Source organism: Pinus tabuliformis, chromosome 2_2, assembly GCF_031772625.1.
Source record: "Pinus tabuliformis cultivar Carrire ecotype Pingquan chromosome 2_2, CPIR1, whole genome shotgun sequence".
NCBI lineage: Eukaryota > Viridiplantae > Streptophyta > Pinopsida > Pinales > Pinaceae > Pinus > Pinus tabuliformis.
This window is the reverse complement of record NC_142300.1, coordinates 346,523,325-346,540,223: the sequence shown is the minus strand read 5'-3', so window position 1 is coordinate 346,540,223 and position 16,899 is coordinate 346,523,325.

Genomic DNA, 16,899 nt, shown 5'->3' with positions numbered 1-16,899 from the left:
GGTACTTTTAGTATATGCGAAATTGTTGATGGCACTTCCATGGAATCAACGGACATCAGGGTATAGAGTCTTCGGCAGAATCTTTCGTTTGCAATGTTGAAAACAGAATATCAGTGGACAACCAGATGGATTTTTGTTTTCGTTTCTGTTGTATTCAGATTTAGGCAAGGCAAACAGAAAACTTACTCCACTATATCTCCTGCTATAGCATGAAGAGTTTCTTACTGGGGAGAACACATAGACACATTGCATCATTTGAGTTTGAAAATGCTTAAAATGATTCCCAAATAACTCAAAACAACACACATATTGTGCATCATTCAAGTTTCAAAAGTTGTCTTTCTCTAAAGTTGTCTGTATTTGTTGGAAGAATGTTACGAGTCAGGAGCTTGGGTATATTTTGTATGAACACCAACCTTGTTGCTTAGTTAACATCATATTTCCGTACCTGTATTTTTGTAATATTAATCTTTCTGGCGAAAACATTAATTGACCGCTCAATGCTAATTAAATTAAATGCACTTGCCTGTATCAATGACTGAAAGTCTTACAGTTAGCTGGCTTTCTAGATTTCAAGTTATGGGTCTAGATCAAACAGCTACTAGAGAAGGCAGGCTCAACTTCACGCAGGGACTCGCTGCGTCGCAGCTTATCTTGTTAAAAATTAAGGCTCCATGTATAGGGATAGTTGATAGTACATTCAAATTCGAAATGAGAGGACTTCATAGCACAACCCTAACTCACTAGATACATAAAAAATTATGGTCTCATTACAGTATAAAAGGAACTTATGGTCTCATTACAATAAAAAAGGGACTGCATAGAATAATAACATGTCGCTGCGACAGTGACATATGTTGACCTCCTCTTATAACAGGTTCAGAATCCAGGTCTATTCCAGGGACATTTCAATCACCCAAATGCGTTCCAAACACGTGAATGCCGAGGCGTCCAAAGTTGTATCGCTGAAAAGAGCCATATCCTAAGAGAGGAGTTGCACGAGTAGATGGTGATAGGGGGATGTGGGGAAGAACCGTAGTTTCACGCAGAGAGTCTTCTATGAAGTAACTTTGACCTGAAGTAACTCTGTTTGTCGATTCGAACAAACGAAGGAAAGAAAAAAAGAGAGCTGTGATCTGAGAATTTTGATATCTGAATACATATAATTTTAATTACAATATAGCTCATTAGTAAATTAATACATTAATTAGAACTCATTAGTACTAACAAACCAAATTTCTCAATATATTCCCAAATTTTATATATGTATTTTCAAATTATCAGATTACAAAAACTAACAAATACATTTATGTTGTATTTTTAAATTATTAAATTACAAGCACTAACAAATATATTTATGTTGTGCCTTCTATTTGACCTAAATAATCTTCGACACCCACTGCTATGTTCACTTGACATAAAATTGATTGTACATGTCGCAGTAAAAAATATATTTATGTTGTGCCTTCTATTTGACCCAAATAATCATCCACACCCACTGCTATGTTCACTTAAAGTAAAATTGATTGTACATGTCCTAGTAAAAAAAAAAAAAATTACTCTCAAATTTCCATTCATAAACGTAAATAAAAATTCTCATACTTTTATCACAATGCACTTAACAGAGATGCCGACGTTCTATCAAAAAAGGTCTCTCTATTCCACGTGGGGCGATTCTTCACATGGCATATATGCTGGGGGCGAGGCACCATCGCATTGATTCTTTACATGGCATATATGCAGGGGCCGAGGCACCATCCCATTGGTCTGTGGCACACATAAGTTTTTCTACGGACATTTCGGTTTTTAAATGTCGCAGGCACAATCTACACAGTGTTTCATATTGCTACTTTATTTGCCAGATTTTAAGAACTCTTTATATCGTGTTTATGTTTTAACCTTTTCTCTGTTGTGCGGTTGATATGAGGCATATGTTTCCTATGTTCTCACTTTTTGAGGGATGATCCATTTTACTTTGGAAATCTTTGGAAATAGTGTTATGAATATCTTTATCTCAATCGAAGTTTAATAAAAAAAATTTGTGTCGATTTATACTTTTTATTGTACAAACTATTACACGTTATATTATTGTATTTTTTTTAACTATTTTGAAAGCATTCTTCTTTTATCCATATTAAAAGATTTCATAAAATTGCATATATTTACACATAGGTAAATATCACTACTTTCCATAATTTACTTTTTTAGTAACTATTTTTTGTTTCATCTATTTTTAAAAGAAAATTTTAACATTTAAAGAAATTTGAAATTCTTATTCCTAATTATTAAATTCACCATTTAATTAAATATTCTCTTATATTATTTTCTAATAAATATAATCACTTTATACTATATACAAATAGTCCAGAATCCCTCATTACTAAATTCACCGTTTAATTAAATATTGTCTTATATTATTTTCAAATAAATATAATCACTTTATACTATATACAAATAGTCCAGAAAGCTTTAGATAAAGAATAATTAGATACATTATTAAAACGCTCCAAATATTAATTTATACCTCTTACTCTTTCTTTCTCCATGTGAATCTGCATAGTTCATTAGACATTCTGAATCGTTCTTGTGAAAATATTTGGAGCATATAAATTATGTAATTATAAAATTACTTCAAATATAATATAAAATATAATTAGATATTGACATAAACTAATGATGAAATACTGTGAATATGTAGATATTGGAATAAAATAACGAAGAAATGTGTTGAATATGCATATGTATATATTGATATATAATATAATAATTTAATGATTATGAAATTGTTAAGTTGTTAGAAAATTTAATTTAAAGTAATGACAAATTGAATTTTTAAATTAATTTTTGAGTTGATGGCTAAGCTAATATATTAATAAAAAATGATAAGGGGTTTTTGTTTAGGGTAATATTAAAAGAAAACAAATGTTTAAGGTAATAGTATGTATATTTTTAATTATTTAAAAATTTTCAGTGATAAGTGGGATAGTCTATATATTATTAATCATTTAAAAATTTTGACTCATAAGAGGGATAGTGATAGTGATAGTGATAGTGATGAAATATCTTTTTACCAATTTAAAATTTAGATATGAAAGTATAGTATATGATTTTTTTGGATTTAATTATCACGAATTTAATTTTTCTATTATTAACAGTCATATTCATCTTGGAGAAAAAAAATGGAGGATTATTGGTTACTTGGAAATGTATTAATAGCTCTTTTTCATAAGAATAATAGCATGGGGACGAACACAACCTACATGTTCCACATATTCTTGTAGCTTATCAATTTATATGCCAAAACAAATAAGGTATAAGGGACACACTTACTTGACTCCTATATAGCATTTAATTTCTTCCAACCAACCCTTAGTAGTTCTAAGTTTCACATCAACTCTCAATTCAGAAAAAACCATAATCTCTTTGAGCTTCTTCGATAACTTTATCTTAAAACCTATGCAAAAAAATCAAAATCAAGTATATAAAAGATAATTAAACAATAGTTCCCCTATCTAATTATAAATAATGTATTTGAAATTTTAAATAACTTATTGCAAAATTATAAACATTGAAAAAAGAATATCATCAATTTATTTGTAAATTATAATTATTGTGGTTAAATATATACCATTTAAACCTAAAATTTTCCCACCAAAAGAATTATGTTTGAGATTTCTTATGCAACCATGGCATCACTCTACATGCACCAATGAAGAGAAGGGATAGATTTCGTATTTTAAAGGTCAAAGTTCTTTAAAGGGAGAATTGTGTGAAATTGAGAACTACACTAAGTATCATAATTATTTTAACGATCACTATAATGTTATAATTGATCATATTTACTTAGGAATCTAATAATTGTTCATATATTGAATAATTGTGCATTTGAAGTTATTCAAAGAAAATATTAAAACAATCACAAGATGTTTTCAATAAACATTTTAAAGCTAATTTTAAAATTTATTCCATAGAATTAAGGAGTGTTACACTAAAAAGGAATTGCAAGAAAAGCACTTCAAGAAAAGCATTGCAGTGGGATGATATATTAATGAAGGGATAATATATTAAAGCAGTGTGTTCTAGTGAATATATAAGATAACAGTGTCTTGAAGAGAATATTTGGTGATTACATCATAATAAAGTAGGTTGAAAACCATAGAAAGGTAGCATTAAGAAGTCATTTGAAGGGCAACATTAAAACCAATACAAAGGCTAAGATCTAATTAAAGTATTCTTATATATTATATCCAAATACATTTTGTTGTTGCATTTAATTGTAGTGGATTGGAGGAATATATCAAATTTGGTGGATGGATATTAAAGTGTGCTTATAGATTATATTCAAACACATTTTGTTGTTGCATTTAATTGTAATGGATTGGAAGAATATATCAAATTTGGTGGATGTATATGAAAGGAGTGCATGGAAAAATATATTAAATGTGTTGTGAATTGGGAAATTAAAAATAAGTAGCATTAAATTTGCTAATATTGATTAATTTAACCTCCATCTAACACATAATCATATTCATGTAGATATTAATGTAGTCCATTACAATGATTAAATTGTGGTACTAATGCAGTACATTACAAGGATTATCTTATGATATAACAATCTATTGTTTTATTAATAAATAAGTAAAATTATTTTAGATTAATTTTAAATATGAAAAAATTAATATATAACAATGTGTTGTTTTAGAAATTTAATAATATAATTTTAATTTGATAATTCATTATGATTGACTCAACAAAAAATTGGCAAATTCCAACCAAAACTTCCAAAACATCTAGGTTTTAGACAACCCATTAAATATATATAAAATAAAGATAATAAGATAGTTTTAAGATTAAGATGAACCTATATATCATTATTTTTTTTAAACAATGAAGACATATAGACTTATTGTTTTAGAAACACGTTTTCTTAATGGTTAAAAACATTTAAATTATAATTATTATGATTACTGTATGATTGAAAATTACATTATTAAATAAGGAACACTATCTTAATAAATATTAAGAAATTCAAATAATTAAAAAAAATTATAAATTTAAGTATGGGGGATTTACGCAGTGCATTATATTAGATATCATTTTTGGGATTCAACTGCGTTAAGTAAGTCATTCAAACGTATGACCATTTCCATGAGAGGTAGTCGTAACTGACTAATTTCTCATGATTTTTGAATAGTTCACTTAGCACTCATTGCATCGGGTGATGCTCACAGGGGTGAAGAAGTGGGATTGAAACTAGTGAAATGTGGAGAACGAATCACATAGCATCAATCATCACTTCCGGGGCTTGCACCCGGTAACCAGGACTTCCCAGGAGGTCACCCATCCCAGAACTCCTCTGGCTCAAGCGCGCTTAACTGTGGAGTTTTTCCCCACAATCAAGCCCACTTAGCTTGCTACCCCATTTGCAAAACCTTAGCAAGTATTGTGCCTCATGAACCATTCAAGTAGAGATCCCTTGACTCTTTTTGAATTTAAGTATGGGGGATTTACGCAGTGCATTATATTAGATATCATTTTTGGGATTCAACTGCGTTAAGTAAGTCATTCAAACGTATGACCATTTCCATGAGAGGTAGTCGTAACTGACTAATTTCTCATGATTTTTGAATAGTTCACTTAGCACTCATTGCATCGGGTGATGCTCACAGGGGTGAAGAAGTGGGATTGAAACTAGTGAAATGTGGAGAACGAATCACATAGCATCAATCATCACTTCCGGGGCTTGCACCCGGTAACCAGGACTTCCCAGGAGGTCACCCATCCCAGAACTCCTCTGGCTCAAGCGCGCTTAACTGTGGAGTTTTTCCCCACAATCAAGCCCACTTAGCTTGCTACCCCATTTGCAAAACCTTAGCAAGTATTGTGCCTCATGAACCATTCAAGTAGAGATCCCTTGACTCTTTTTGAATTTAAGTATGGGGGATTTACGCAGTGCATTATATTAGATATCATTTTTGGGATTCAACTGCGTTAAGTAAGTCATTCAAACGTATGACCATTTCCATGAGAGGTAGTCGTAACTGACTAATTTCTCATGATTTTTGAATAGTTCACTTAGCACTCATTGCATCGGGTGATGCTCACTTCTTCACCCCTGTGAGCATCACCCGATGCAATGAGTGCTAAGTGAACTATTCAAAAATCATGAGAAATTAGTCAGTTACGACTACCTCTCATGGAAATGGTCATACGTTTGAATGACTTACTTAACGCAGTTGAATCCCAAAAATGATATCTAATAAAATTATAAATATATAAAATTATGTTGAAAAATATCACAAACTTAAAACATACTACATTTTTTATTATTTAAATTTCCCAATATTTATTAATTTAACCTCCATATACCCCATAATCATAATCACGTGGATAACAAAATCCAAGTTTCCTGCTAATTGATAATGTCAAATCTTATGTGTGTGTGGTTGCTTGAGTGAGGAAATTTTGTTGGATTCAATAAAAGGGTGTGAGGTATAATTATGAATATTTACATGTGTATTGTTGGATAAAAAATCCATTGACTAATAAACAAATACATGTTTTAAATGAAATTGGTTGTTATTAATATTATAGGAATTTGGATAATGTATATGTGTTTAGCTGGAATGTATTAATTTAAATAATTAAATGTATTTAATATGTTATTGAGAATTCTGCAACTCCTTTAGGGTTCACTTCAGGCACTCACAGTGCTTGTTCGCCCTCTCTTGCGCGGTGCTGGCTGGCCGAGGCACGTCGGTTCTGCTGGAGGCTGCATTGTCCTCGCATGGGGGCTCCGTTTGTGGCCTAGCATCGGTTGGTTTCCTTTTCGAGGGCGACCTTCTTTGTCATGGATCATGGCGGCGGTTCTGAAGACTTTCCTTCACCACCTCCTGAGCTGGAAGCGTTCAGGTCTCTCGTTGCAGCTACTGGGAAATGACAGCCCTCTGGACCTCAGCTCAGGTTCGTCAAAAAACTGGGAAGCATTCCAACGGTGTCTTTGTCGGTGGAAGACACTTGCAGATCAGCACTGAATCTCACCGAAAGAGGCCTTATTGGCCAGTTTACAGGGTTATGGCCCTCCCCGAAAGCTGTCGAAGATTGGGTAAAGCGTAACTGGATTCCCCTGGTCAAAGAAGGAATAAAAAGTTATTTTGTGGGCAAGGGTTTTTTTGTGTTCGTGTTCGAAAATGCGGAACATAGAAGTCTGATCTTCAGAAATGGGCCATATTTTATGGGCCCTCAAGGACGCTATTTGAACAAATGGTCCCCCAACTTTGATCCAGCTCAAGATGTGCCCACGATGGCGCCAGTTTGGGTGCGCCTTCCTCACCTTCCCCTCCATTGTTGGAGTCAGAACTCGCTACAATCCATCGGAAATGCTCTTGGCAGATATATAGACCAGGTGCCAAGGAAGGATCAATACTCCTGTGCTCGAATCTGCGTAGAGGTCGACCTAGAAATCGGGCTTCCTGAAGCCATTAAGCTCTCGGTGGCGGACTGGACTCACATCCAAGAGCTCGACTATGAGCAGCTTCCCTTCAAATGTCGATACTGCCACGAATACGGACACTTCGCAAGATACTGTAAGAAGAAAAATGAGGAAACTACAGAGAGAGAAAAAGGAGAGCAATGGAAGCAAGTAAAGAAAACAACAAACAACAGGCAGAACAACAAAAACAAAGGCAAGGAGACAGGGAATAAATCAGGGCAAGAAACCGAAAGCCATCAAAACACCGGGAACAAGGAAGCAATCAGCACAGTGGAGGACAAAAACCCCTTCGAATCTCTCACACCCCCCTCAGAGCCTCTGGAGACAGAACAAGAAGATCCTCCCCAGCTAAACAACATCGACTTTCAAGCTCCAGGTAACACATCAAACCCGAATCCAAGTAATAACTCTTCCCCTTCATATGTTGATATAATTAAACAGAAGAAGAAGAAGATAGAAAATGCGGGCTCCTCGGATGATGAGACCTTTGAAAGGCCATCCAAGCGAGCCGGAAGGAGATCAAACAAGGAAACTAGGGAAGAAGAATCAGAAAGGCAAAAAAACCCTCGGAAGTCAAGCTACTATTGAAATGACACTTGGAAGGAATACCAGACCAAGGGCTCCCAAGGGAGGAGGTCCCACCCCAACAAGCTGTAAATGATGAATCTAGTCTCTTGGAACTGCAGGGGTTTGGGAAATCCCACTAAGGCAGAGGCCATCAAAGATCTAATGAAAATGGAACCCATAGACATACTCATGCTCCAAGAGACAAAAATAGAAGGAGAGATCCTTCTTAACACCAGTAATACCAAATGGAAATTTGATTCGGGGAAGGTAGTCAGTGCAAGAGGCTCAGCTGGAGGAATAGGCACATTCTGGTCTAGAAATGTCTTCACTCTAGGCAGATTTTATGAGTCCCAACATTGGATATATACAGAACTGTGGCACATAGCAAGTAATACTAAATTAGACCTGTTTAACATGTATGTCCCGGTGCATTATGAAGAAAAAAAAGAGTGCTGGAAGACACTCTCAGATTACTTAGAGCATCTTAACCCTACGAATATTGTCATAGGAGGAGATCTGAATATAATCCTAGATTCTAAAGAAAAGCGAGGCGGATCCTCTACAAGAGATCCCTTCCTCTCCACTGTGGAAAATCTCATTCAGTTATGGGACTTAGTAGACTTTAAGCCGGTGAAAGGAGCATACACTTGGACAAATAATAGAACAGGGGAACATCATATCTCAGCAAGGCTAGACAGATTCCTCACCAGCAGCTCTATCATGATGGACAATAGAATAGTTTTCTCCAAGATCCTTCCTAAACTAACTTCGGATCACAAGCCAATCCTTCTACGCATAAAGGAGGAAGAAGATCTCGGTCCCCTTCCATTTAGATTCAGCCCTCTCTGGGTCGAAAAGGAGGGGTTCCTTGAAACTGTACAAATAGCATGGAAAACAGATGTCTTAGGCTCCCCAAGCTTTGTATGGGAGGAATAAATGAAGAACAGAAAGAAGGCACTAAAAGAATTGATAAAGAAAGCCACTAACACCCCCACCAGCCAGAGGAAAGAAGCAACAAATCAGTTGGAAGAACTTCAACTTGGGTTGGAAGAGAAAGACATTTCAACCATGGATCTAGACAAAGAAAAATACGCCCAAAGGAAAGCATACAACTCCTTCAGAAACGAGGAAGAATACTGGCGATTAAAGTCCCGCAGTTTGTGGCTCAAAGCAGGGGACAGAAATACTACATATTTCCATAGACAATACAGGGCTCGGCTTTCGCGAAATCACATTGCAGAAATCACTACATCTAGTGGACAGGTATGCAGAGGATTTGAACAAATTAAGGAAGCCGCCGTAAAGCATTTCCAAAACCTTCTTAGTGTTGGAAAAGATGGGAGCGAGGAGGATATAGAAGAATTTCTCACAAACATTCCTCAGCTAGTTAGTTCAGATGACAATGATACCCTTATAAGCCTAGTCTCAGAAGAAGAAATATCAAACATAGTCTGGTCCATGGAGCCAGATAAAGCTCCCGGGCCCGACGGATTTTCAATTCACTTTTATAGAATATGCTGGGAGGTAATCAAATATGATCTTTTGAGAATGGTTCAAGGTTTCATGAGGAAGGAAAAGATCGAAGGCGGCATAAATTCGACTTTTCTCACCTTAATTCCAAAGGAAGCAAACCCAGGTTCATTCGATAGATACAGACCTATCTCATTATGTAACTCATCCTACAAGATTATGGCCAAGTTGTTGGCAAATAGAATCAAACCATTACTACAAAAATTAATTTCTCCTGCTCAAGGTGGTTTTGTGAAAGGGCGACACATTCTGGATAACGTCATCCAAGTACAGGAAGCTCTGCACTCCAGTCAGTTGCGAAAAGAACAAGGTATGCTTATCAAACTGGACATGTGTAATGCCTTTGATAGAGTTAACCGTTCTTTTTTGTACAGGGTTCTATTATCTTTTGGTTTCAGCCAGGACTTCATCAACTTAATCAAAGCATGCCTGGAGAAGATATGGATAGCACCAATGATAAATGGCAGACCTGCAAATTTCTTCTTAGCCACCAGGGGCTTGAGGCAGGGCTATCCCCTTTCACCCTTTCTCTACATCCTGATGGCAGATTCTTTAAGTAGAAAGTTGACTTTGGAAAAACAAAAGGGCAGTATACCAGGGATCAGAATCGAGAAAGGTATAGAACCAGTGAATCATGCACTTTTTGCTGACGACTCACTCTTGCTGGGGGGGGCCTCTTCAAGAATAGAAAATACCTTCAGAACCATTTTACAGAAATTCTGCAGCATCTCGGGTGCACTGGTAAGTGAGAAGAAAAGCGCGGTCTATGGTTGGAATACAGACCAACATACAATTGGGAAAATTGCAGAAGACCTGGGATATACAGGGCACACAGAATGGGAAAAAATCAAATACTTGGGTCTCCCTATAACGCTGTGTTGCGTCCCTATAATACTAGTGATTACCCCATTACTATTGTAGTTATACCCCTTATTAATACTGTTGTGCCCCTATTGCCCCAATATTGTTATTACTGTGCCCCATAGAATCCCTCTATTGTTATTTTTGTGGCTTTATATTATTATTGTTAGGTCAGCTGGATTATATTGTGACTCCTTAGACTCCTATATATAGAAAGGAGGTTCTGTCATTTGAATCATCCAAGAATTGTTCATTTATGTAATTTAAAGGAGGTTGCCCCCTCGAAGAGGCTGAATTCTAAGGCGTTGATCTATCTTTTCTATCTTTTCTTGAGCTGGTTTCATAACATTTGGTATCAGAGCTTTGGATTCTAGGGTTTCGCTGCTCTAAACAGGTCATCGTGGCATTTTTGCTATAACTTTTTTTCTGCAACGTTTCAGAAGTTGCAAAAAAAACCCATTTGAGAAGAAATTGCGCTAAACCTCGGGTCCGAATTTCAGAGCTTTTTGCGCTAATTTGTGGAGATATGATCTGAGGAATTTGGTCTTTTTGCAGACTCCTAAATTACATTCCAAACAGGTGACCTGGGGAAAATCATCATAACTTTCTTTCTGAGCATCAGATTGAAATTTCATAAGAAGGTACAAAAAGAGGACGGATTGTAGTTTTTTTTATATATTTTTTAGAGTCAAACATAGAAAAAATGACACGTGGCACTTCATACAAGTTCTCTCTACTGAACTAGTCTATAATCAGGTCACTGCGGGAGATTGTGCATAACGCTTTCTTGGAGAATCCAATTTGGATCAGACTAGTGGCATTGGAAAGAGGACATAGAAGGCTACTACAGATCATAATTTCAGAACTGGATGATTCGAAATTACAGAGATACATCAGATTCAATATTAGGCTTCTACAAAGTGAAAAAAGGTGTGTAGTTTTTTTTTTTAATTTTTGTATAAGCTTGGTTTGAAGGAATTCAAAGGGCATAGTAAAGCATTATTATCGGTAATTGATGCCCCGAGGAAAGAAAATGCAAACACTTAGTAAGCAACCAGAAAGCTCTAGCATGACTTATGAAGAAGAGGAAGAAATGCAACATGATATAGCAAAATTACGAGACCAAGTGCAAAAAGTGTCACTTGCACAAAAAGGAACAGAATCTAAGATGGATGGTTTAAAGAAAGATGTAGAAGCTAAGATGGATGGTTTAAAGAAAGGCGTAGAAGCTAAGATGGACGATTTGAAGATAGATTTGAAGACAGACATGGAAGAATTGAAGAAGTTGCTACAAGAAAGGGTCACTAATGGTGAAAGGGTAGTAAAGGAAACTCATGATGAGAACAAAAGAAATGTTAATCATGATTCCATAGAATCTAATGTTGGATCGAAGACCCACCATATTCCAAAAATCGATATTAGGAAGTTTGATGGCAAGGCTCCCGCAACATGGATATTACAGATGGAGCAATTCTTCGATCTTAATAATGTGCAAAACACACAAAAGGTACGTATGGCAACTTTATATTTGGAACCAAATTAGTTTGTATGGTATCAATGGCTTTTCTCTCATAAACAATTTATCACTTGGGCAATTTTTACGGAAGAATTGATAGCACATTATGAGGATACAAAAAGCAACACTTTTTTTAGCCAATTGATAAGTCTCAAACAAAAGGGTTCAATAATGGAGCACATTGAGGAGTTCCAAAGATTGAACATAAGGGTAAAAGATATTCCAGAGGAGCATAGGATTGATGTGTTCATAGGGTCTTTAAAGGATAATATCCAACATGATGTTCGCCTTTGGGAACCTGATTAATTAGAGAAGGCATTCAGGTTAGCAAGAAAAATGGAAAGCAAAATTATGGCAACCAGGAAGCATACCACTCACAACTATAAAGACGGAAGTGTTGTTTTCCCTAGTCTTCCACAACCTATAAGGTTGACACCACAACATTTGGAAGAAAAAAGAGCAAAAGGGCTTTGTTACAGTTGTGATAGCAAATACACTAAAGGTCATAAGTGTGCTGAGAAGAAATTATTCTACATAGATTGTGAAGAGGAAGAAGAAAAGGAGCAAGAAAGGTCAAAAGAAGAGGATATACTTCAGGAACAAAGCCTAGATGAAGAACAAATAAATCCAACCATATCTTGTAATGCATTGGCGGGAATTACCAGTCCTCAAACCATCAAGATAGAAGGACAAATCAAGAAGAAAAAGGTAATAGTGTTGATTGATTTAGGAAACACCCACAATTTTATTCATTGTAAGGTAGCAAAAGAATTGAATTGCTTCCTATATCCAGCACCAGAGTGTCAAGTGATGAATGCAAATGGAGGAACAATAAATTGCTCTGTAAAGTGCCATAATATCAAGCTATCCATGGGAGAATATGTATTGACTAGCCCAATGCTTTCTATTCCAATGGGAGGTGCTGATGTTGTACTAGAAGTCCAATGGCTACAATCCTTGGGTACAATAGCTTTTAATTTTCAAGAACTTTTCATCAAATTTTCTACAGAAGGAAAGAAAGTTGAATTAAGGGGTATTGCAGGGAAACCAGGAAAGATAATTAGCTCTAATGGTATGACATAGCTTCTAAAAAAGGAGCAAAGAGGTGTAATTGCACAATTATGTTCGCTAGATGTTTCCACATCGGAATCATCTATTTCTCCAGATCTCCAAAAAATCCTGGACAATCATTCCAAGGTATTTGAGACTCCCAAAGGTCTCCCACCTATGCGTGATCATGATCATGCTATTCATATGATTCCAGGAAGTGTTCCTCCAAACATTAGGCCGTACAGATATCACTATGTCCAAAAAAGTGAAATTGAACATATGGTTGCAAAAATGCTAGAGGCTGGTATAATTCAACCGAGTCAAAGTTCTTTCTCTACTCCAGTAGTATTGGTGCACAAGAAGGATGGATCATGGCGCATGTGTCCGGATTATAGGGAGCTCAACAAGCTCACTATTAAAGATAAGTTCCCCATTCCTGTCATTGATGAATTACTGGATGAATTGCATGGATCAATTTACTTCACTAAGTTGGATCTTCATTCAGGATATCATCAAATCCGAATGAAGACTGAAGAAATTCCGAAAACAGCATTTAGAACTCATGAGGGTCATTATGAATTTTTGGTCATGCCTTTTGGCCTTACCAATGCACCTTCAACATTTCAAGGTTTGATGAATTCAATTTTCAAACCATTCCTTAGAAAATTTGTGTTAGTATTTTTTGATGATATACTAATCTACAGCAAGTCTTGGAAGGATCACGTTGAACATGTTGACAGGGTGCTACAACTATTGGAGGAGAAACAATTATATGCAAAAAGATCCAAATGTTTCTTTGGAGTCCAGGAGGTGGAATATGTGGGTCATATTGTATCTCATGAAGGAGTTAAGGTAGACCCTAGCAAAATTAAAGCCATTAAGGAATGGAAAATCCCCACATCCATAAAGCATCTGCGAGGATTTCTCGGGTTGACAGGGTATTATCGCAAGTTTGTTAAGAATTATGGGAGAATAGCAGCACCTCTAACAACATTATTGAAGAAAGATGCATTTTCATGGACTCCGGAAGCAGCAAAGGCCTTTGAACATCTTAAAGAGGCAATGTGCCAAGCACCGGTCTTAGCTACACTGGACTTCACAAAAACCTTTATTGTGGAATGTGATGCTTCAGGAAATGGAATTGGTGTTGTTCTAATGCAAGATGAAAGACCCATTGCTTTTGAAAGTCGTCCAATCAAGGGAAAGTTTTTAAGCAAAGATATTTATGAGAAGGAAATGTTGGCAATACTCCATGCACTTAAGAAATGGCAACCCTACCTAATGGGAAGACACTTCAAGGTAAAAACAGATCATGATAGCCTTAAATACGTTTTAGAACAAAGATTATCCTCTGAAGAGCAACAAAAGTGGGTCACAAAGATGTTGGGTTATTACTTTGAAATCATCTACAAAAAAGGGAAGCAAAATGTGGTGGCAGATGCACTCTCAAGAAAGGATGAGGATGTGGAAGCATTGTTGTGCGCCATTTCTATTATCCAACCAGATTGGATAAATGAAGCAAGGGAGGTATGGAAGAATGACGAAGAACTGTGGGAACTTATTCGAAAGTTACAACAAGATTCCAGTACGTCTGATACATTTAGCTGGAAAAATGATTTGTTATGGTACAAAGATCGCTTATACCTCTGTAAGAATTCCCAGCTAAAACAAAAGATTCTTATGGAATTGCACACTTCTCCCTTGGGAGGGCACTCAGGGTTTTTAAAAACTTACCACAGGGTTAAGAAGGAACTTTTTTGGGATGGCCTTAAATCAGATATTCAAAAGTTTGTGGCGGAATGTTTGGTTTTCCAACAAAATAAAGTTGAAACAATTAAGACACCAGGTCTATTACAACCTTTATCCATTCCAAGCCAACGTTGGGAGGAGGTTTCAATGGATTTTATCACAAGTTTACCCAAGTATGAGGGAAAGAGTGTCATCATGGTGGTAGTTGACAGACTTACCAAGTATGCACACTTTTGTGCATTATCACATCCATTTAAAGCCAGTACAATTTCTACTGCATTTATGGAAACAATTCAAAAGATACATGGAAACCCAAAGATTATTGTAAGCGACAGAGATCCTATTTTCACTGGAAATTTTTGGACAGAATTATTTTCTTGTCTTGGTACTCAGTTAGCTCATAGCTCATCTTATCATCCTCAATCTGATGGGCAAACTGAGATAGTAAAAAAATGTTTGGAAGGATATCTTCGTTGCTTTGTATCTGATAAACAGACACAATGGGTCAAATGGTCGCCTTTGGCTGAATGGTGGTATAACACTTCCTTCCATACAACAACAAAAATGACCCCATTTATGGCACTTTATGGGTATCAACCACCATCCATCACATCATATTTAAGAGAAAATTCTAAGGTTCAGGCAGTGGAACATCACATTGAACATCAAAAACAAGTCCTCCAACTCTTAAAGGATAACCTCGTGTTGGCACAGAATAGAATGAAATAACAAGCAGATCAACATCGCAGTGAAAGAAGCTTTGATGTAGGTGATTGGGTATTCCTACGGCTACAACCATATAAGCAAATGTCCCTCGAGCAAGCTAAGAAGGATAATAAATTATCACCAAAGTATTATGGTCCATACAAGTTGTTGCAAAAGATTGGTACTAGGGCATACAAATTGGAGCTTCCTGCAGCTTCTCAATTGCACCCAGTTTTCCATGTTTCATGTTTAAAGAAGGTTATAGGCGACAAGCTCCCAGTTCAAACAATATTGCCAGAACTTGACGAGGAAGGAAAAATTATATTGGAACCAGAAGCAGTCAGAGAAACAAGAACTCGACAGCTACGAAATCGATCAATTTCAAAGTATCTTATCAAGTGCAAGAACTTATCCGTTGAAGATTCCACATGGGAGGATGAGAATTTTATGCAGAAGTATCCAAAACTACTCAAGCATTGAGGACAACACTTTTTTGAAGGAGAGGGGCATGTTGGGTCCCTATAATACTAGTGATTACCCCATTACTATTGTAGTTATACCCCTTATTAATATTGTTGTGCCCCTATTGCCCCAATATTGTTATTACTGTGCCCAATAGAATCCCTCTATTGTTATTTTTGTGGCTTTATATTATTATTGTTAGGTGGACTCGATTATATTGTGACTCCTTAGACTCCTATATATAGAAAGGAGGTTTTGTCATTTGAATCATCCAAGAATTGTTCATTTATGTAATGTAAAGGAGGTTGCCCCCTCGAAGAGGCTAAATTCTAAGGCGTTGATCTAACTTTTCTATCTTTTCTTGAGCTGGTTTCATAACACGCTGGGCTCCAATAGAAATCACGTGTGGGAGGAAGTAATCACAAAATTCAAAAGGAAGATAGAAGCGTGGGGAGGCTTTTGGCTATCTACAGGTGGTAAACTCATGCTTATTAAATCTGTCCTCTCGGCTTTGCCCACATTTCAAGCTTCTCTTATGATGGCTCCTAAATTCATTTCAGAACAAATTTCCAGATTCATGCGCAACTTTCTGTGGAATGGTGGGCGCGGGAACACCAATAGATTCCACCTAATCTGTTGGGAAACTGTGAAAAGACCGATGGTGGAAGGAGGTCTTCAAATCCGCGATCCCGTGCACGCAAACTTGGCTCTGGGTTGCAAGTTGTTATGGCAGCTCTGCGCTGAGCCTAATCATCCAGTAAGCCAGATCTTCAAGCAGAAATACCTCAAAAATCAGACTATCATGACCTTCAAGCCGGAGAAAAATCCAAAAGGCACGCAGGCCTAGAAATTGTGCATCAGAGGTATAGAGTTTTTCAGAAGCCATCTGTATCGCATTCCTGGGAATGGGAAAAAAACCAAGCTATGGAAAGACTGTATAATGGGACACCGCCCTCTTATCGAAAAC